General features: G+C 42.6%; 1 long non-coding RNA gene across 1 annotated transcript in view; it reads left to right on the forward strand.

Moving 5' to 3' along the window:
• LOC141104940 (uncharacterized) overlaps positions 1-21633 on the forward strand; it is a 41833-nt gene that overhangs the window by 2230 nt on the left and 17970 nt on the right. The window lies entirely within an intron of this gene.

The raw sequence follows: 21633 nt of genomic DNA on the forward strand, positions 1-21633 counted from the left end.
CACAGACCAGCAGTTTTAGGAGGGCTGAGACAAGCTTAGGGAGCATTTTTATGAGGTACACTCACAGCTGTATGTATGTTTACAATAAAATGCATTAATTGATGCCAAAAAGATTATTTTTTTTTATATTTGGGTTTACATCCACTCTAATATTCAATAATTCACCTGACTATGTGAATTATTGCAGTCGCACCACGTTGCACCCCACCTACACTTGGCGGCAGTTGGCAGGATATGTCCCTTGCAGTGGGTGCAGAAAGAGAATTGGGTTCCAGCATGGCTCCACTAATACCAAAGTTTAATAGCTCTAACATTCCTCTGGAAGAGTGGGAAGAGAAGCTGGATAGTGGCACATGCCCCTAGAAGGTTCCAGTCTGGTTGGTGCTAGCTATTAACGCTTAAGAGGCCATGCGGTAATGGTGCTGCCAGAAGGGAAGTACGCTACTACAGGTCATATCACACTTAGAGGGCCTATTTGGGGAGAAGCTACCACTTCTGGATTTGCGGCAAAGGTTCTTCTTAAGGAAACAGCGGTAGCCCTGCAGCCTCTGGAGGGGATTGGAAAAGAGGGATGTACACGACTGTGCTGACATCACTGATTCAGACCACATACTGAGAGATCAATTCAAAACTGGTCTGAAGGCTGGCCTAGTCCGGAGAGCCCTGCAGGAGAAAATTAAGGCGCAACCTACCACCTCCTTCCACAATGCAGTGGTGCATGTGGTTGCACAAGAACAAGAAGAGGGGGAAGCAAAAGTGGCAGTCACCAAGATGTTTGAGCCTGTATGTCTCGAGGAGGAGGTCCTGTCACTTCACCCCTGTCAGCCATGCAAGCAGCGCTGACGAAGCTAGCTCAGGATGTGGCCGCCTTGAAACAGGTAGTAGCGTCCTCTAAATAGAACTCACCCCAACCCAATAGGAGTGAGAACCTATTGCTCAGGAACCCAGAGGAAGACCAAAAATGCTGGCGGTGTGGTCGTTCTGGACACATGTCCAAGAACTGTGGGCGGTCTGGATTCAGGAACCCATCCAGGTCATCGTTAAACTACTAACTCTATCGGACCAAAACTTTGAGTCCGTGATAATGACTGAACTCTGTCACTTACAGTAAGTGGCATCAGGAAGTCCTGTACCACTCCCTATAATCCCCAAGGTCTGTGAGCAATTCAGCTGCACCTTGTTGGGTATGCTGCAAACTCTAGAAGTTAACGGGATCGGTGGCGCCAACATGTCACAAGTCCACCAACCACATGCCCTTCTTTCTAATGTTTGGGCGATACGGCTGAATGAATGTTGGGAACAGCGGAACAGCTCCCGCCCAGAACACCCAGCTCTTGGGTTCAGGAGCATTGGGGGTGGATGCAAAAGGCCAAGCAGTTGGTGTTGTACAGAGATGGCTTCTGATCCTGTTCTGCCACTGCGACCGGGGGACCGGGTGTTGGTAAACAATACCAAACACATCAGAGGAAGAAAGCTGGAGCCCAAGTGGGAGCATACACTGTACCAGGTGGTGGGGCAGCCTTTCCCACCTACCCTGGTCTATAACCTGGTCTCGGAGGGCCCAACCCTATGAAAAAGAGACTGCATTGGAACATGCTGAGACCTTATGTGCTGGGTGGTGACTGCCCCAGGAGGCCTACCGAGGCCCACCCCATTCAGTACTACAGACTGTACTGACTTTATCCAAGGATTTGACCATGGGCTCAGGTGAATAGAGAGTAGAAGACACATCTAGTCTCTTGCTACCTGAGGCCCCTGAATCACTTCCTGTTGATGAACCTTTATCAAGTGACTCCACCAAGAATCAAGAGAGCCTGCATCCTTTGCGGTCTAACTGTGGGCAGCTCCCTGCAAGATATTCTGACTATGTTGTCTGAATTTGTTTACTGTTCCATTCTACCTTTGGTTGTACTTTTACCACTGTTGATGTTATGTTGCCATGTTGCAATACCGAGGACAGCATCTGTTAAAGAGAAGTGTAGGCAGGTGCAGTCTACTTTCTCCACTGCAGGTGGTGCTCATCTGTAGTGGCCTTGCAGCTGGAGAGGTAGTCATGAGAAACATAGTTCCTCTATGGCTTCCTGGGTTACTGGGGATGCAATTGGATGCTGCCGCCCCATGTGATTCTTGCAGCCATCTTGAGTCACAACTCCTCTGGACATCTTCCTGCTTGGGCACAAGACTGCCAGGCTGCATTATGCCCAAGAATTATATGGGAATAATATGTAGGTGGGGTGCAGCGTCATGTGAGGGCAAGAATTCACAGTCAGGTGCAATAGAAGACCTGTATTGAAGTAAAGCAGCAAAAGTTCAGAACAAACCTAGTGGGAAGACTGCCCAACTGGATACACTCACAGTTTCCAGCAACATGAAGAGAGCAGGTTTTAGCAAGACTGACAGTGTCTGTTAAGGAACAGGTACTGTCAGTCCTGCTGAAACCTGCTCTCTTCACGTTTCTGGCAGTTTTAATGGAAGACATGTCATCCTCATACAACTATTCTTGGCGCCCTTTCACAGGGAGCTTACGCAGCCTACACACTCATGGATGTGTTTGTGGTGACTGCTTCCGTAGCAACCAAGCCCTAAGCTTTATAAGTCTAATGGCTAGCTGGAATGACCTATCCAGCAAAAATTCTGGATGACATCTTTGCCCCGCTGATTCTGCTAGAGTGAGTGACAAATGTCCTAAAACTCTAAGCAAAGCTGTAGCTTGAGAGCATGCTCGAAGTATCCCATTATCTATGGCATAGAGCCAATCATTCCTGGTGGTCCTGCATATGGGAGAAACAAATCCTTTGTTCTCATAGAATGCCAGTGCCAGCTCAGATTGCCACCCAGTATATCCAGTATAAACACTTCCCGTAATGGGCAGAAAGCCACAAGGATTCCTTTCGGCAGGATTCCAGAAGGCCCAGAAAAACCTCCTGACTGAGGAAAAATAAACCATAGAAAGGCTGCCTTTACTCAAAACTGGACTGAAACATTCCATCTGGAGCAGCAAGCTTTCAAGTGGCCTTAAAGGCCCTGATTCTGGCCAACCTTCCTGCTGAGGATGAAGCCCTCGAGAGATTGACATCATGGCTCAATCCTTACTCCAACTGGACTGGAGGGAATCCCACCTGGAGCTGTAAGTCACCAAAGGATCCTTCCAAGCCTCAAGCTTTGATCTTGGCAAACTTCCTGGCTGAAGAGATATCCCTTATGCCCTGTACACACGGTCGGACATTGATCGGACATTCCGACAACAAAATCCATGGATTTTTTCCGACAGATGTTGGCTCAAACTTGTCTTGCATACACACAGTCACACAAAGTTGTCGGAAAATCTGATCGTTCCGAACGTAAAACACATACGTCGGGACTATAAACGGGGCAGTAGCCAATAGCTTTCGTTTCCTAATTTATTCTGAGCATGCGTGGCACTTTTTGCGTCGGATTTGTGTACACACGATCGGAATTTCCGACAACGGATTTTGTTGACGGAAAATTTTATAGCAAGCTCTCAAACTTTGTGTGTCGGAAATTCCTATGGAAAATGTGTGATGGAGCCTACACACGGTCGGAATTTCCGACAACAAGGTCCTGTCACACATTTTCCATCGGAAAATCCTATCGTGTGTACAGGGCATAAGAGTGCATGTCTTCATAGCTCAGTCTTTACCCATGCTGGACTGCAAAATGATCTCATCTGGAGCCGGCAAGGAAGTCCAGAGCAAGTAGTAAACACTTAGAGATGTTGGCTCTCAATCGAGTCTTAGATGCAGCCCCCCATTAAAGTATTGGATGAGTAAGGGTTAGTCTACCCATGAGACATAGGACATACGAGACCTGAGACATATGACAGCGACTGCAGAGATTTGCCCTCTAAGAGATCTTTAGGATCAGTTGAAGTCCACAATGCACCCGACCAGAGGACTGAAGCAAAGAAAACAAAGCAGTTCAAACTGAACAAGCTCTATTCAAACCCTTTTGTAGGATTTATAGATATTCGCTTAGAGAAACAACAGCAAAGCCCGATCAGTCTCTCCCTGCCAGGATGAGAAACTGAAAGAGATGAATCAGGGTGGAATATTGATCTCTACAACAGAAAATCTCAACCTAAAGAAAGAACTTCAATCAGATACCCCGGTATCAAAGGCAGGAACCAAGGCCAATAGGGAATTACTGTAAAAATGACCACGGTCTTTAGCAACAGACCCCCCAAAAATCTGTATATGGATCAAACTGGCAGCATTTGGCTTGTGAGACCTTTCCTAATCTGACACAGCATCCGCACCCAGGGCTTGGCCCAGGCCCCTAGGGAAAAGCTTTCCAGTAAGGAATAAGGATGAGACGAACGCCAGCCCCCTACCCCCCCCCCCCCCCCCCCCCGTGGGTTCGGTTTGCACCAGAACATGTGAACAGGCAAAAAACGTGTGTGAACATGCAAACACCGTTAAAGTCTATGGGACACAAACATGAAAAATCAAAAGTGCTAATTTTAAAGGCTTATATGCAAGTTATTGCCATGAAAAGTGTATGGAGACCCGGGTACTGCCCCAGGGGACATGTATCAATGCAAAAAAAAAATTTAAAAATGACAGTTTTTTCAGGAGCAGTGATTTTAAGAATGTTTAAAGTGAAACAATTAAAGTGAAATATTCCTTTAAATATCATGCATGGGGGGTCCCCTTAGTCTGCCTGTAAAGTAACACATCTGTCCGATGTGTTGTACATTTCTACAAGAAAAAAATTTAATTCAAACTTGCTCACGGCTGTAATGTATTGTACAGAGATGGCTTCCGATCCTGTTCTGCCACTGGTAATATAGATAAAAATCAAGGAAAAAAACAGTGTGATGGATTAAGCTCTCAGATACACAAGGATTTGCGTAGGAGTCACATGACCCTTTTTGAAAGACTAGCCAGCCAATCTCTTGTAGGGTTCTGAGAACTCCCTCCGTATACTTGACAGGAATCCTTGTCTAGGGGAGGAGTGAATCGAGAACCCAACCAGCAGACATATATGCTGCACGATGTCTTAATCCATGTAGAAATAGAGGTATGTCAGAAGACAGCTCTGAGAGTTGGAAATAGGCATCCCTCTGAGAAACAATAGTACTCCTCTTAAAATCACATCTGTTGGAGTTGGAATTGCCATCCCTAGAGACGTTAAAAACCAGGTTGGCTAGCAGAACTTGCTTATTGTTGCTGGAGCAAAGGATTCCTCCTGGCACAGTCAGAGGCTTGAAGGTGACTGAACTACATGGCCTGAAGTGCTTGACCTGTGGGTCCAACCATCCAAGACCATAGTTGTATCTTCCTATCAGAAGAAGAGCAACCAGGTACCCATAAGATACTTATGGGTGGTACAAATATGGAAAAGTCCAGTAAGCAACCTCTCCCCCAGAAGTGGAGCTCTTTGCTGACTACGTGGTTGAGGACTCTTTCTCTCTTCAATTCTCCCAGCCATTTGCTATCAAATGAAGCTAGCCCTTGGAGGGGGCTGCTAGACTTTCAAAATCCAGACAAGATTGTCCCACTTGCAGAATTATTCCCAGCTATCTGCTATCTGCTATCAAATTAAGCTAGCCCTTTAAGGGGATTGTTTATACTCTTGCACTATGGACAAGTTTGTTCTACTTGTAGAATCATCTCCAGCTATTTGCTATCAAGATAAAGCTAGCAGGGGGCAGTTTAAACTGCAATGCAGACCAGATTGTGTCAGAATTTTTCTTTAGGATAGAATATTCTTCATCCCAACTTCCACTGTATTGAAAGAGAGGCAAGGGTTAAGGCAGGCTCCCAGGCTGCAACTGCAGACAGATATTCCCCTTAGGGACAAGTCTAACACCCCCAAGGACACACCCAATCATCTTGATTGAGTATACCCCTGAAGGACACAGCATCCTCCAATGACAACTCCATGTATATGGCTAAGCTGATGAAGGCCACATCAACCAAACAGGTGACTCATTATGCTGCCCTAATCTGATATCCTGTAGTGCAGGTAGAAGTGTCCTGGTTGGGGTTTGAACGTGCAAGGTGCTGACCACTAAGACATTCTGCTGCTCTATCCTTCTGTTCAGTTTGCACCCCTCTTCAAGAATGAGCTTGTAGCTTAAAGCGGAGTTCCACACATTGTTTAGTTTATTAAAAGTCAGCAGCTACAAAAAGTGTATCTGCTGACTTTTAATAAACAGACACTCACCTGCTCCACAGTCCAGCGATGTCGCCGCCCGAAGCCTCACTCCTCTCCGCCAGCATCATTATAGCCACTGTAGGCACCCGGTCTTGATAGCTTTCGGCTTCACAGGCCTGGCGCGCATTACTCATGCGCGAGTCGCGCTGCGCTCTGCTAGTGACCAGGCAATCTTCTGGGGCCTGTCACATGTCTCAGAAGATTGCTGTCAGGGAGGGGCTGCCTAGGGGGAGAGGAAGAGTCGCCTAGGCGGCCAAGAGCAGGAAGAAGGAAGTGGGACAGGAAGTCCCACTCTAAACTAAGTACCCACCCCCCCCAAAAAAAAAATGACATGCCAAATGCTTTCGTCTCGTACTTGTTTCAGAGAATGCATCATTTTTGGTACATCGGAACAGCATATGGACGAGCGGTTTTACCGATAGTAATTAGTTCTGTCGGAAAAATGTAAAACATGTTCTATATCTAAGTCCGTCTGAATTTTCAACGGTAGAAGTCTGATGGGGCATACACATGATCAGCATATACAAAAGCTCCCATCGGACTCTTTCTGTCGGAAATTCCGCTCGTGTGTACGCGGCATTAGGGGTTAACCACTGCTAAAGGAATACTACCACTGCCAGACCTCTCACATCAGAGAATCACTACACAGGTGATTTCATTAGACAGAGTCACCAACACAGAAAGAAAAACCTTGCTAAAACAAACAGATATCTGTTCAGGACAGAAAGCAACTGCACCAAAGTTTGATAAAAATGCTGCAATGCACATCAGAGCATAGACATCTCCATATGTTTTCGTTATGGTTATTATCTATTTATATTTCTTTTTTAACATAAGTGGAGTTACTCCCTAGCAGCCCGCATGGCGTCTGGTCACTTCTGCTGACCTCAAGCCAAACATACTCGCGTATCCCTGCATCCGCACGGCAACCTGGATCCCAAAGGTAGGCAAACCATCATGCTGGGCACACTTTAGAGGTCACCGGCTGTTAGCAGGGCATCCGGTCGGTGGTGGCGGTGTCGGTGGCGCAACTGCTCTGCCGGCAGATCTTCCGTTACAGGTGTCAATCTTCTACGCATGTATGCCATTCACCACCCCGCTGTTAGCTGGGGACTCTGTGACTACTGGAAAATTTTGGACACCACAGGATGCTCCCAATTTCCGCATGGCTGTCCCGCATGAGACCCCAGTCGCAATGTCTTCCAAAAGGTAGGAAACTTCATACGAAATGGTCCTTATGAGTGAGAAGAACAAAAAAGGAATGCAGCCTCTGGCTCAGCCTGAAAATTTATGGGACTGGGGTCCTATGGTGTAGGAGCTACCCAAACTTATGCCGCCATGGAAGTCTGTCAGGAAAAGGGTTTTTTTACTCAGTTAAATGGAGAAAGTGGTTGTAGATCCTCAGAACTAAGGCAGAACTTCGGCACTCCATAAGCAAATCACAAGGATAAGAGCCCTCAAGTTAGGACTTTCCTGTGGTAGTATTTTCTAGCAATCCACACCGATGTATTATCTGTTTATATGGACAGCTTCCAGGAGAGTCAATCAGCCTCCATGTCCTGACACCAATGAAGATCAGCAGCACCTGGCCTCATTTCCAGGCCTCCTTACTACCCAGGCCCACTTCAGGCTAGGCAGGCCTAAATCAGAAACTTCATTACATGCGCCCTTTCCTGGCTGCAGCTGGGGTGGAAGAGAGCTTGCATCAGCCACCCCAAATTTTTTATGGCCTTTCCCATAATGCCAAAGGAAACTCCTAGTGACTTATTCATAATTCATACCTATGATAATATCTCTCACTAATACCAGAGGCAACAGTGCCGTCTACTGACAATAAAGAGAACTGACAACCAGGCTTCAGCATGGCTTAAAGAGTAACTCCAAATTCACTGAGAAAAAAACATTCCCCTGTGGGTAAACATTGCAGGGATTATAACGAATTGTGTTGCAGATTCTTACCTTTTGTGGTTCTGAATGAATAGATGTTGGTCTGTGTTCATGTGCAAAGTGAATGTGAACCTGCAGGGTTCTAATGAGGAAAGTGGCAGGGTCTGAATGTTTTTAGATGTGAACAACCCTTTGGGAATGTAGCAACAACTCCTTTAGGAGCTGCTGATTTTGATCAGGCCTGTTACCGTCACCTTTTTACCTTTAGTTTCACCAATACCAGAACTTGGAGTCCATGTTGAGCTTGTACTTGTGCGATAGATTAGATTAAGATGCATCCTCCAATTGAGTCACCAGGCCCCTCCTGAGACACCAGCGTTCCGCTCGGTCATCTCCAAAGACAGGTCCTCCCCTGGGTCTTCTCATTTGTCCTGCTTCTTCCCGCAGGACAGACAGCACAGGACCATCTCAGTAGTAGTAGGCCCCAGACAGGCTTCTGGGCCAACTTGCACGGCTGCAGCAACGCAACCCTCCGGCCTGGAGGGCCACGAGATAGAACTCCCCATCACATACCTTTAGGCCAGGAGGGCCAGCAGGTGAAAGAGAAAGAAAAATGGCATCTGCCCCTTAAGTACCCTCTCCCAGAGTGCACAGCAGCGGACCACCTCTGCCGAGTTTCACCTATATTTATTACTTATAGTAATTTAATCATATGATGTGCAGAGGCACTGCTACATGGAGACAGAAGGATTACCCTGGGGGGGCTGTGGAAGATACAGATGCTAGCAGATAATAATAACATATATTAATGTCAGGACTACAACAAAATTGTGCCCTCCCGCACACTACCAGGTACAACTATGTTGAAATAGCGTCAGCCTGGTCTCCACCCATGGGAGAACCCCTTTCTAATTGTGTTTCATCCGATTTGGGGCTTAATTGTGGAGGCACACAAAGTTGTAACAGCTCAGGGTAAAAAGCATCACATAGAAAAATGCTGTGCAGATGGATCTGGATTTCAAGATCTATCATGGGTCTATCCCACAGCACTGTCTATCTGTTGACTGTTTAAGGTGCAGAACAACAGATCAGTTGGTGTGGATGAGACAAATTAGCCGGTGTAGTTGAAAATGTCCCAGTGACGTGCTGACGACTTGAATCTACAAGTATTACAATAATAAACCTGCAAGGCCACATTATTTGAAAAAGACATATGCCAAGAAATCAAACCACTTTATACAGTATGTCTTGAAAGCACATTGTCCACTCTAAATGGTCTATAACACAACAGCCAACTGTACCTGCAGTATGTATGGGTAACAGAACCAAAATGAGAAAAAAGCATGAAACAAAGCAAAAATAAAAAGAACAGGACACTCAAGTAAATACAGTATCTCACAAAATTGAGTACACCCCTCACATTTTTGTAAATATTTTATTATATCTTTTCATGTGACAACACTGAAGAAATGACACTTTGCTACAATGTAAAGTAGTGAGTGTACAGCTTGTAATAATAGTGTAAATTTGCTGTCCCCTCAAAATAACTCAACACACAGCCATTAATGTCTAAACCACTGTCAACAAAAGTGAGTACTGATGGCATCTTATTGCTTATTGCTTAATGCAAACACCAAGACAGTACAAATATGCCCCAAATGACACCTTTTTTTTAACAGTCACCAGTGTAGTACAGCGTCATCATATAACTGGTGTGGAAGTGATCAGGGACACTGACTGGTAACCTCTTAGCCACCGACGTCATGTCCAGTGACATTACTTCTGGGTAGTGGAATGCATGCTGATTTCCAGAATCCGAATACAGGTAGCTCCAGATTAACCTTGAACTCCTGGAAATCTTCAGTGCCGAGAGGGCACAAAAGAATGTGAGTGTATATCTGGTGAGGGGCTTTTTTCTGTATTGAGGATTCATGAGTAATAAACATTTGCAGGATGAATTTCTCTCTGTGGTTTCTTGATATATGTTACTGATCCATCCGAGGCTGGATTTCTTAGAGTGAAGCCAGGGGACCAAAGTCGGTGGTAATTGGAGACGTTATATCCACATGTAAACTGTCACCATAGCGCAGCTCACAATATTTATTGTTGTAGTTGGTCATTTTCACCAGGCAAATGATTATATATTACTTGGGGGGTCTTTTATTGATTTTAATCTAGTTATTAATAAACATATTTTTTTTCTGCAGGTTTATTATTGTAATACATGTAGCACATCTCACTGGGACATTTTCATATACACCAGATGATTTGCCTCATTTACACCAACTGATCCATTGTTCCTTTTGTGCCTTAAAGTGGATGTAAACCTAATGTGATCCTTTCTAAACTACTGCCATAGGGGTTATCTATAAGGATATACATGCCTCCTGCATGTATCTTTACCTGTCAAATGTCTCCCCTCTGTCTGTTATTAGACCCGAAAAACTGCATATTCTGTGGGTGGGTCTGTTGTCTAGAGCTTGGTGGGTGGAGTCGTGTCAGTAGACTCCCCACCCACCTCTACACTCCCCTTGTCAATATGCCTTTTCTCCTGTGTATTTCTAACATTGAACTTCTGCTGAACTTCTGCTATGATCTCTAACATCCCGTGAAAAGACAGGAAAGTAACCACATGACTTCAGCATGCCCAATTATGCTGAGGTGTGGAACAGCCAATCCTTGCAGAGCTGCTGAAGAAAGGAGTGGGGGAGGGAATTAAAAAAAAATGCCTGTGTCTTAGGCTAGTGCAGGAGATGTAAATCACCTGTCACTCACAGCAAGGGGGAGTATTTGACAAAGTTTTTCTCAGTTTGTCAAGATTTTTCTCACTGAACAATAAAAGAGGATTGCTCAGAGATGGATTAACTCTGTGTGGCAAGACTGGGCTCAAATGATAGGAAATCTTATACTCTACAGTATGATATCTATGGCCCTGTGGGATAAGTGATTCATCTTGAAACCCATACCCATCTGCACAGCATTTTTCTATAGCTTATGATGCTTTTCAACCTGAGCTGTTACAGCTATGTGTGCCTCTACAATTAGCCCCAAATCCAGTGAAAATCATTAGATGGGGACCAAGCTGAAATCATTTCAATATGAGGTGGTGTGCCTTAACAGTGTGCAGGAGGGTACCATTTTGTTGTAGTCCTAAGATTGAGCTTTACGAACCTGCGCTCAGCCTAACCAGCATCTGGTTGCAGTATGAGCCAGCTGGAGTAACATACCAGGGCATTTTGAGCGGCACTGTTTTAGCTTTGTTTTCATATAATGAGGTTAAACCATTATATAAAAAAGAACCCCTCCAATGTATTCCACTCTCTCTCTGGGCAAAGAAATCATCTGGGTATACTATCCAACTTTACAAGGTAGTATAAAGGCCAATGTCTGTTGTGTATAATGTCTCCTTATAAAATAATCTATCTTTGAGGGTTGCATAGAAAAGAAAGGAAAATAAATGTCAGGTGTTTCTTGTCAGACCTTAATTAATATTCCACCACACACACACACACACACACACACACACACACACACACACACACTCAGAGCTCCTCTAAATATTACAGTTTACAATATATCAGTATAGTCACCACAGAGAAAAGGAGCAGCCAAAAATAACCAAATACTCCCTGATCAGTATTATGACCAGTATTACCATTATAAGATGTAGGCATTTATAGTAAGAATTGTATGCTAACCTGTAAAACTGAGGTAGACGATTTCTCTACCTTATCTGTAAAGCTGAGGTAAATTAGTTCATTGTTTGGGGAGAGTTTAACAAATTAGAGGAGTTCTTTATATATAATGGTTTAACTTTGAGTATGCTTTATAGAGAGCCCTACTCTTTTCCTGGAAGGGCACACTTCACATCTGTACTGCAAAAATCCTCCCTGAAAAAGTATTTCTGTCTCCATGTGGCACCATATCTGCATATCAAATTATTAATTTATTGTAAGTAATAAATATTTGTGATTGTGATAATGAGTGTTATCTTCTGCACGATTATAAAGATTCCTATATGGTCTAATGAAGATTGTGTCTGTGAAATAACATCACCTTACAACGAGAACCCTAATACATCCTGCAGGACAAAGTTTACTTTCAATAAAATATAGGTATTATGCTGTAATTGGTAAAGGGCAGTTATATGGGAATGATATACAGTCACTTATTGCATAGCAGTACTACCAGTAATATTTTTTTTTAGTTTTATGTATTTTATGAAGCTGTATTCTAACTAAATTGTAAATAAAGATTTATATTTTTTTCATAAAAAGGGTTTTGTGTATAAATACAGTAAATAGGGTGATATCCTAAAATCCAATTTCTATTCAATTTCAAAATGTCAGGGATGTGGTGTCTTTGACTTACTACACAAGGGATGGCTTGAGTTAGATAGCACATGTAAACTACATTTAAACGCACGCTGTTTATATTAAAAAAATAGCAATAATTTAAAAAAGAAATAAAATACTAAATTCACCTTTTTTCATATTCTGCACCAAATCAGCATGGCCAATATCTCAGCCGCTTGGCAGCCACTTCCTGTTTACATACATGCAACTACTGCCTATCATTTCTAAGGGTAAATTTCCTGATGATGACAACCTCTTCTAGACTTCATTAAAGGCTATGTTACCTTAAAAAAAAAATGCACATTTTTTGCAGGTAAAAATAAATGTGCATTTATTTATTTTTTTACTAACAAGCTCGCAGAGCATTGCACCTAGATTCAGCAGATCATGGGTGCAATATCAAGCTCCTGCAGACTCTCAGGATTGCTGCCTGCCCATACCTCTGATATGGGCAAGTAGTCACTTGAGAGCAGTAAGATCAATGAACACACAAGCACACTCATAGTTAATTTAGAACTACAAGCCATCAGTTACAGCAATGGCTGAGGGTACTGTGAATGAATGAAGTAGCCGTGCTGTTTTCAAATTGTGGCAGCAGGTGTAGGGAAAAGATCACTTGTCCACTATCGGGGGGGGGGGTGCAGATGCTGGAACATGTTACATGTTCCACCCTAAAAACAGATAGAACATGTAACATGTTCCAAAGGTAAACATATCCTTTAAGAGAGCATATAGGGTGACAGAACATAAACCCTTCCTTCTTGGCCAAATTACTATTATTATAATGAAAGCTGCAGATTAAAAAATTTTAAAAAGTATTTTTAAAATTACATTTATATTTTAAAGATTATATGATATTTGGGTGACTGTGTTCACATACTGTATATCTAAGTAAACCTTTTCCCCAGATCATGCACATTAAATATTTACATATTCTGAACAAGCAGTAAAAGCACTTTTAAACAAGTGCATTCACTTCAGTATCTCAATTCTAAATGAAGATAAACATTTCAGTGAAATTCAAGTTCAAAGTTCACAATGCGGACTTCGAAATCTTAGCTTTTTTCTATAACAGATCCTCACAGTCTACAAGCAATGTAAAAAACCAGCAGAAGTTCCTAAAACTGACTGAAAGCTTCTTTAAGGATCTTTAAGAACATATTAAAAGAAGTGCCTTGTTGGTGGTGCATTTTAAAAAAGCATACCTCCCAACTTTCTGAGATATTATTGCTTGTTAAGAATATGTAAACAATTTAAAATCTAAATTAAATCTATAATCTATATTATTATCAGTATGTCTTAGGAACAAAACTAACACAAACTTGGGAAAGAGCATGCAAACTTCATGTAGACTTGCTAAGTGGGAACCAAGCACAGTGCCCTATAGCTGCACATAACATTCATAAATCTTCGTAATATAAATTAGTATTTACATATTTTAGAATGATATACTATTAACATTTATCCAAACGCAGGAACAGGCTCCTATACACGTTACGCCTCTTTGATTAGGCTTCCTCAGTAGGCCAATCACAGGGCGTAACTCATATAGGAGGGAGGAGCCGAGCCAGTGACATCACCCCGCTGCCATCTCAGTGGGAAGTGGTGAGCTGGATGATGATAATATTAAGGCGCTTGTTGCTTGTGTATCCTTGTAAATGCTTTTAATCTGTTGGGGTTTTAATAAATTTGAAAAACAGAGAGCACTATGGTTTTGCCTTTTTGTTTTATGTGACTCATGTCTGGTGGAATATGAAAATATCTGAGAACAGAGGGTATACACATGCTGGACCTTGAGGAGGACCCTGTGGGGTTTGCCTTACAATCATAATCACCTGGAGGAAAATGATGAGCCCTTTTTGATTTTGTATGAGATGTGCAGGTTTTTCACGGTGGTGGAGGCACACAGGTCACTTGATGAAGAATGAAGGCAGAGGGCCACTGATTGCCCTGTGGTGTATTTGGACCTTCTCTATAATCAATTCATTGTGCATGGACTTTGTAATTATTTATCATATTGCATTGTTGCTCTACACTAATTGCAGTATAAAGCTTTTGTAAAGGAAGATCACCAGCAAGCAACAGATTTTTATTTTATTTTGTTTATTATATAATTTTGGTTAATTTTTGGGGGTGTGCTTATTGAATTAGGATAGTTAACATCATAGAACTGTTCTATTAGATATACATTTATTTACAGAAGCGGCCTGCCTTGATGTGAAACATGCAGAGATCCTTGGATCCTTCGAGGCACCTCTTCCTCTCTCTATTTGATTTTTTAAAGATCCATTTACAAGAGTGGCTTTCTGAGGCCCACTCTGGGTGGATATTAGAGGGGTGGATATATGTATAGAGGTGCATAATTTTTAGGATCAAATTTTAAGAAAATGAAATATGTCTGCTTTAAGCAGCCAGCAGCACAAGGGACACTTAGCATTGAATATAAGTACCCTTCTGCTGATTTTTTTTATTTGAACTAAACTTTTTTGTTTACAAACTTTTTTTATTTAGTATAAAGTGGTGGTAGAAAGAGAAAACACAATTTAAGAAAAATGTGTCTTAAAAGATATTATACAATGTATGATTAAGGAACATATCAATTGAAAGAAAGTCAGCTGTAGATATGTTCATGAACAACATAAAAAACACCAATGGAAGAATCAATAAAGTTCAGTTGAAAATAAGAGGTCACTTGAGTATGGTATAATTTTTCCATAAGGATGATATTAGTTATTCTTGTTTTTAGTCGTGTGAGTGGAACAGATGATGATTTCCAGTGAAAGGCGATAAGCCAATGTATAGAAACACTAATGCCCCGTACACACGGTCGGATTTTCCGACGGAAAATGTTCGATGGGAGCTTGTTGTTGGAAATTTCCGACCATGTGAGGTCACACAAAAGGTGAACACAGAAGGAAAGCATGGAGATCAAGTTCCTATAAAGTGTCGGGACGCGCTGGCTCTAACCGCAGAGGATCCCCAAGATTCCATCCTGGTTGCCAGTTTATTATACAAGCCTGTTTGACTTGAGTTCAAACCATCTGGTAAGCTCATATCTGCCTTGGTGGGGGCTTTTATTGCACTGATGCTTCCAGCTTTATCCATTGCACTTTGATACCATTGTGGTGAATTGGATCTTCTCTTTCTTCATTATATATTGTGGACTAGGGATGAGCCGAACACCCCCCTGTTCGGTTCGCACCAGAACATGCGAACAGGAAAAAAGTTTGCTCGAACACGCGAACACCGTTAAAGTCTATGGGACACGAACATGAATAATCAAAAGTGCTAATTTTAAAGGCTTATATGCAAGTTATTGTCATAAAAAGTGTTTGGTGACCCGGGTCCTGCCCCAGGGGACATGGATCAATGCAAAAAAAAGTTTTAAAAATGGCTGTTTTTTCAGGAGCAGTGATTTTAATAATGCCTAAAGTCAAACAATAAAAGTGTAATATCCCTTTAAATTTTGTACCTGGGGGGTGTCTATAGTATGCCTGTAAAGGGGCGCATGTTTCCCGTGTTTAGAACAGTCTGACAGCAAAATTACATTTCGAAGGAAAAATTCCATTGAAAACTACCCGCGGCTATTGCATTGCCGACAATACACATAGAAGTTCATTGATAAAAACGGCATGGGAATTCAACACAGGGAAACCCCGAACCAAAATTAAAAAAAAAAAATGATGTGGGAGTCCCCCTAAATTCCATACCAGGCCCTTTAGGTCTGGTATGGATATTAAGGGGAACCCCGGCCAAAATTTAAAAAAAAAAATGACGTGGGGTTCCCCCTAAATTCCATACCAGACCCTTCAGGTCTGGTATGGATTTTAAGGGGAACCCCGTGCCAAAAAAAAAAAAAACGGCATGGGGTCCCCACAAAAATCCATACCAGACCCTTATCCAAACACGCAACCTGGCAGGCTGCAGGAAAAGAGGGGGGGATGAGAGTGCGGACCCCCCTCCTGAACCGTACCAGGCCACATGCCCTCAACATTGGGAGGGTGCTTTGGGGTAGCCCCCCAAAACACCTTGTCCCCATGTTGATGAGGACAAGGGCCTCATCCCCACAACCCTGGCCGGTGGTTGTGGGGGTCTGCGGGCGGGGGGCTTATCAGAATCTGGAAGCCCCCTTTAACAAGGGGACCACCAGATCCCGGCCCCCCCCTGTGTGAAATGATAAGGGGGTACTTACCCCTACCATTTCACAAAAAAACTGTCAAAAATGTTAAAAATGACAAGAGACAGTTTTTGACAATTCCTTTATTTAAATGCTTCTTCTTTCTTCTATCTTCCTTCATCTTCTTCTTCTTCTAGTTCTTCTGGCTCTTCTGGTTCTTCCTCCGGCGTTTTCGTCCAGCATCTCCTCTGCGGCGTCTTCTATCTTCTTTTCCTCGGGCCGCTTCGCACCCATGGCATGGGGGGATGCTCCCGCTCTTCTTTTCATCTTCTTCTTCATCCTGTTCTCTTCTTCCTTCTTCTCTTCTTCATTTTCTTCTCCGGGCCGCTCCGCACCCATGCTGGCATGGAGGGAGGCTCCCGCTGTGTGACGGAGTCTCCTCGTCTGACGGTTCTTAAATAACGGGGGGCGGGGCCACCCGGTGACCCCGCCCCCCTCTGATGCACGGTGACTTGACGGGACTTCCCTGTGACGTCACGGGGAATGCCACAGGGAAGTCCCGTCATGTCCCGTGCGTCAGAGGGGGCGGGGTCACCGGGTGGCCCCACCCCCCATTATTTAAGAACCGTCAGACAAGGAGACGCCGTCACACAGCGGGAGCCTCCCTCCATGCCAGCATGGATACGGAGCGGCCCGGAGAAGAAAATGAAGAAGAGAAGAAGAGAAAAAGGAAGAAGAGAAGAGGATGAAGAAGAAGATGAAGAGAAGAGCGGGAGCCTCCCCCCATGCCATGGGTGCGGAGCGGCCCGAGGAGAAGAAGATAGAAGACGCCGCGGAGGAGATGCTGGACGAGAATGCCGGAGGAAGAACCAGAAGAGCCAGAAGAACCAGAAGAAGATGAAGGAAGATAGAAGAAAGAAGAAGCATTTAAATAAAGGAATTGTCAAAAACTGTCTCTTGTCATTTTTAACATTTTTGACAGTTTTTTAGTGAAATGGTAGGGGTAAGTACCCCCTTACCATTTCACACAGGGGGGGGGGCGGGATCTGGGGGTCCCCTTGTTAAAGGGGGCTTCCAGATTCCGATAAGCCCCCTGCCCGCAGATCCCCACAACCACCAGCCAGGGTTGTGGGGATGAGGCCCTTGTCCTCATCAACATGTGGACAAGGTGTTTTGGGGGGCTACCCCAAAGCACCCTCCCAATGTTAAGGGCATGTGGCCTGGTATGGTTCAGGAGGGGGTTCTCTCGTCCCCCCCTCTTTTCCTGCGGCCTGCCAGGTTGCGTGCTCGGATAAGGGTCTGGTATGGATTTTTGGGGGGACCCCACGCCGTTTTTTCTTTTTTTTTTGGCGCGGGGTTCCCCTTAAAATCTATACCAGACCTGAAGGGTCTGGTATGGAATTTAGGGGGAACCCCAAGTCATTTTTTTTTTTAATTTTGGCCGGGGTTCCCCTTAATATCCATACCAGACCTGAAGGGCCTGGTATGGAATTTAGGGGGACTCCCACGTCATTTTTTTTTTAAATTTTGGTTCGGGGTTTCCCTGTGTTGAATTCCCATGCCGTGTTTATCAATGAACTTCTATGTGTATTGTCGCCAATGTAATAGCCGCGGGTAGTTTTATATGGAATTTTTCCTTCGAAATGTCATTTTACTGTCAGACTGTTCTAAACACGGGAAACATACGCCCCTTTACAGGCATACTATAGACACCCCCCAGGTACGAAATTTAAAGGGATATTACACTTTTATTGTTTGACTTTAAGCATTATTAAAATCACTGCTCCTGAAAAAACGGCCGTTTTTAAAACTTTTTTTGCATTGATCCATGTCCCCTGGGGCAGGACCCGGGTCCCCAAACACTTTTTATGGCAATAACTTGCATATAAGCCTTTAAAATTAGCACTTTTAATTTCTCCCATAGACTTCTAAAGGGTGTTCTGCGGCATTCGAATTTGCTGCGAACACCCCAAATTGTTCGCTGTTCGGCGAACTTGCGAACAGCCATTGTTCGAGTCGAACATGAGTTTGACTCGAACTCGAAGCTCATCCCTATTGTGGACCTTACAGAGTTTTCACAGACTTTTTTTACACGTTTTTTTATTTTTTCATGTTTTAGTTCACCAGGCACATGTCATGTGTGATGTTCTTGTGATTTTTTGTCTATGTTATTAGTATGGTTTGTACATTTGAATTGATTCACTAATATTTCATGATTCACCTTTCAAGGTTATTAGTTGGTATTTACCAACCTAATTAGTTTAGCACTACACTTATACACCTTTGCTATTTGAAAAAATCATCTGTTTGTTGTGTAAGCTGCTATACCAGTTGAGCAGTGCGGGGTACACCCCTTTTTTTATCACCAATTGAGATCTGGATCTCAAATTTTCCGACAACAAAATCCGTTGTCGTAAATTCCAATTGTGTGTACACAATTCCGACGTTCAAAGTTCCACGCATGCTCGGAATCAAGCAGAAGAACCGCACTGGCTATTACACTTCATTTTTCTCGACTCGTTGTACGTCACCACGTTCTTGACGTTCGGAATTTCCGACAAGATTTGTGTGACCGTGTGTATGCAAGACGAGTTTGAGCCAACATCCGTCGTAAAAAATCCATGGATTTTGTTGTTGGAATGTCCGATCGTGTGTACGGGGCACAATAGTGGGGATAAGTCTCATGTGATGAGTAGACACACCTATGATAGGTGTGAATATTAAACAATTAGAAAACGTAAGGGATATCTGAGTGCCTGAAATGTTAGAGGTAAAGTTTTCTACATTTTTCCGTATTTGGAATATTTTTTTACAGTCCCAGAAAATATGTGAGAATGAACCTGAGGATATACATCTTCTAAAACAAGTTGGAGGTACTGTAGGAAAAATGGCATGGAGTTTCATAGATGTGTAATACTATCTTGTAAAAAGTTTTGTGGCTGTTTCCCTTACCGTGAGGGATCTCATACATTTACTTATTGTTATTGATAAAATCTCTCCATTCCTCCACAGGGAACTGCACTCCAGTTCCCATTTATGCATTTATGTTTAGTTTTTCTTCCTTGTCATTATTGACCAAATTGTTATAAATCTCCAAAATAAGGCCTTAACCTCTAGGTGACTTCAAACATATACTGTATTTTCATAAAATATGGGAGGATTCCTGACTGTTGTATGAAAATATGTGGTATAAAAATGTCTGATTTGGAGAAATCTACGGAGTTCATTTGGGATATTATATTTAGTTTTTAGTGATGGAAACTTAGTAAATATAGAATTTTTAATACATTTTGGGAGAGTTACTATGTTGTTATTGATCCACCAAGCAAACTCTGTAGCATGCATTCCAGGTGAAAACCTGGGGTCTCCTATGAAGGATCTAGTGGGGGAGTGCCAGAGATCATTGCATATTTCTTATTATGTAATCTCCAGAGTTGGTATGACTGGAGTACCAGTTGGTTATGTGGTGCAAGAGAATTTTGTGGAACACTATTGCCCCACAATAATCCTGAGATTGAAAGTGGGAGGATTGAATCTCTCTCAAATCTGACTCATGGAATCTTCGAATTAAGTATATGCCATTTGTGACCAGGGTGCAGATAAATAATAAGACCAAAAATCTGGTAGTCCCAATCTACCTCTATTGTGTGATGTATTTAAAATTGTTTTGGAAAGGTGGGGGTGACCGTCTGACCAAAAAAAACATATTGATTACTGATTGAAACTCTATATAAATATAGTAATTTTGGTAATATTGTCATTTTAATTGCAGTAATTCGGCCTAAAAGGGAAATGTGGTATGATTTCCATAGTTTAAGCATCCCTCTTAATTTTTGTAATAATGGGAGGTAGTTTTTGGAATTTAAATCATTAATATCTGGGGTTAGACGGATACCTAGATAAGAGATAGATTCCATAGACCATGTGAAGTTAAATAAATTACGGATGGCATTAAGTTGTGGGGATGGTATGTTAATTGGCATGCCAATAGATTTCGAGACATTTACAGATAGACCCGAGAACAGTGAAAATGATTGTAATGTTTGTAATAAGTTTTGGTAAGGTAATGTGGGGTTGAGTCAGAAATAGTAGCATATCATCGGCGTACATACTCAATTTGTATGTGGTGTTATTTGAAGTATAACCTTTAATATCTGGGTGTAATAGAATTGCTGTAGCTAAATGTTCTATAGCTTGAGCGAATAAAAGGGCGAAGAGGAGACAGCTTTGGCGTGCCCCCCTGCCGACTTTAAAAAGTTGCATCTGGGTAACTTTATCCTTGTATGAGGATTGTGATAGAGTGCTTGAAAAAAATATCTAGATATTTCCATGAAACACTATTGAATGCTTTGTTGACGTCCAAACTCAATAACAATACAGATTGAGATTTGCATCCTGAACTATATTTGCTGCTAAACGGATATTATCCATGATTTGGCATCCTGGGATAAAGCCGGATTGGTAGGGAGAAATCAGTGAGGGTATTATTGATGAAAATCTGTTAGGTAGTAGTCATAAACTAAAAATCTTGAGGTGGGTATTTATTACTGAAATAGGTCTATAATTTTAGGGTAATGTGTGGTCTTTATCTGGTTTGAGGATTAAGGACATATTAGCAAGTAACATTTCTTCTGGAAACGTGCCTCCTTTCAAAACCATATTGTATAACGGTGTTAAATTTGGGGTCAAAAGATGAGCAAATTGTTTATAGTAGAAAGCAAAGTAGCTGTAAGGGCTTGGGGCTGAATTTCTTTTTAGGGATTTAATGATCTGAAGTATTTCTTCATCTGTACAAGGGGCGTTTCGTTTATCTAATTGGGGGGTGGATAATGTTGGAATAGGAATGTTTTCCAGCCAAGAGAGAGTAGATGGTAATATAGGAGAGGTGGGGCTAGAAAGGAGGTCAGAGTAAAATTTTTGAAAGATAGATAGTATTTCTTGGCGGTGGGAAACCAGTTGATTTGAATTGATTGATTCAGTTTCCTGGCAAATTTGGTGGAGTTGGTTTTAGTTGCTTGATAAGAAAATGTAACTTTGGACCACCGGAGTGCCTTCCCAGCTTTGTATGAAAGGAGTGAATCCAATTCATTACAT

The sequence above is a fragment of the Aquarana catesbeiana genome, linkage group LG01 (assembly GCF_042186555.1).
Source record: "Aquarana catesbeiana isolate 2022-GZ linkage group LG01, ASM4218655v1, whole genome shotgun sequence".
NCBI classification, from domain to species: domain Eukaryota; kingdom Metazoa; phylum Chordata; class Amphibia; order Anura; family Ranidae; genus Aquarana; species Aquarana catesbeiana.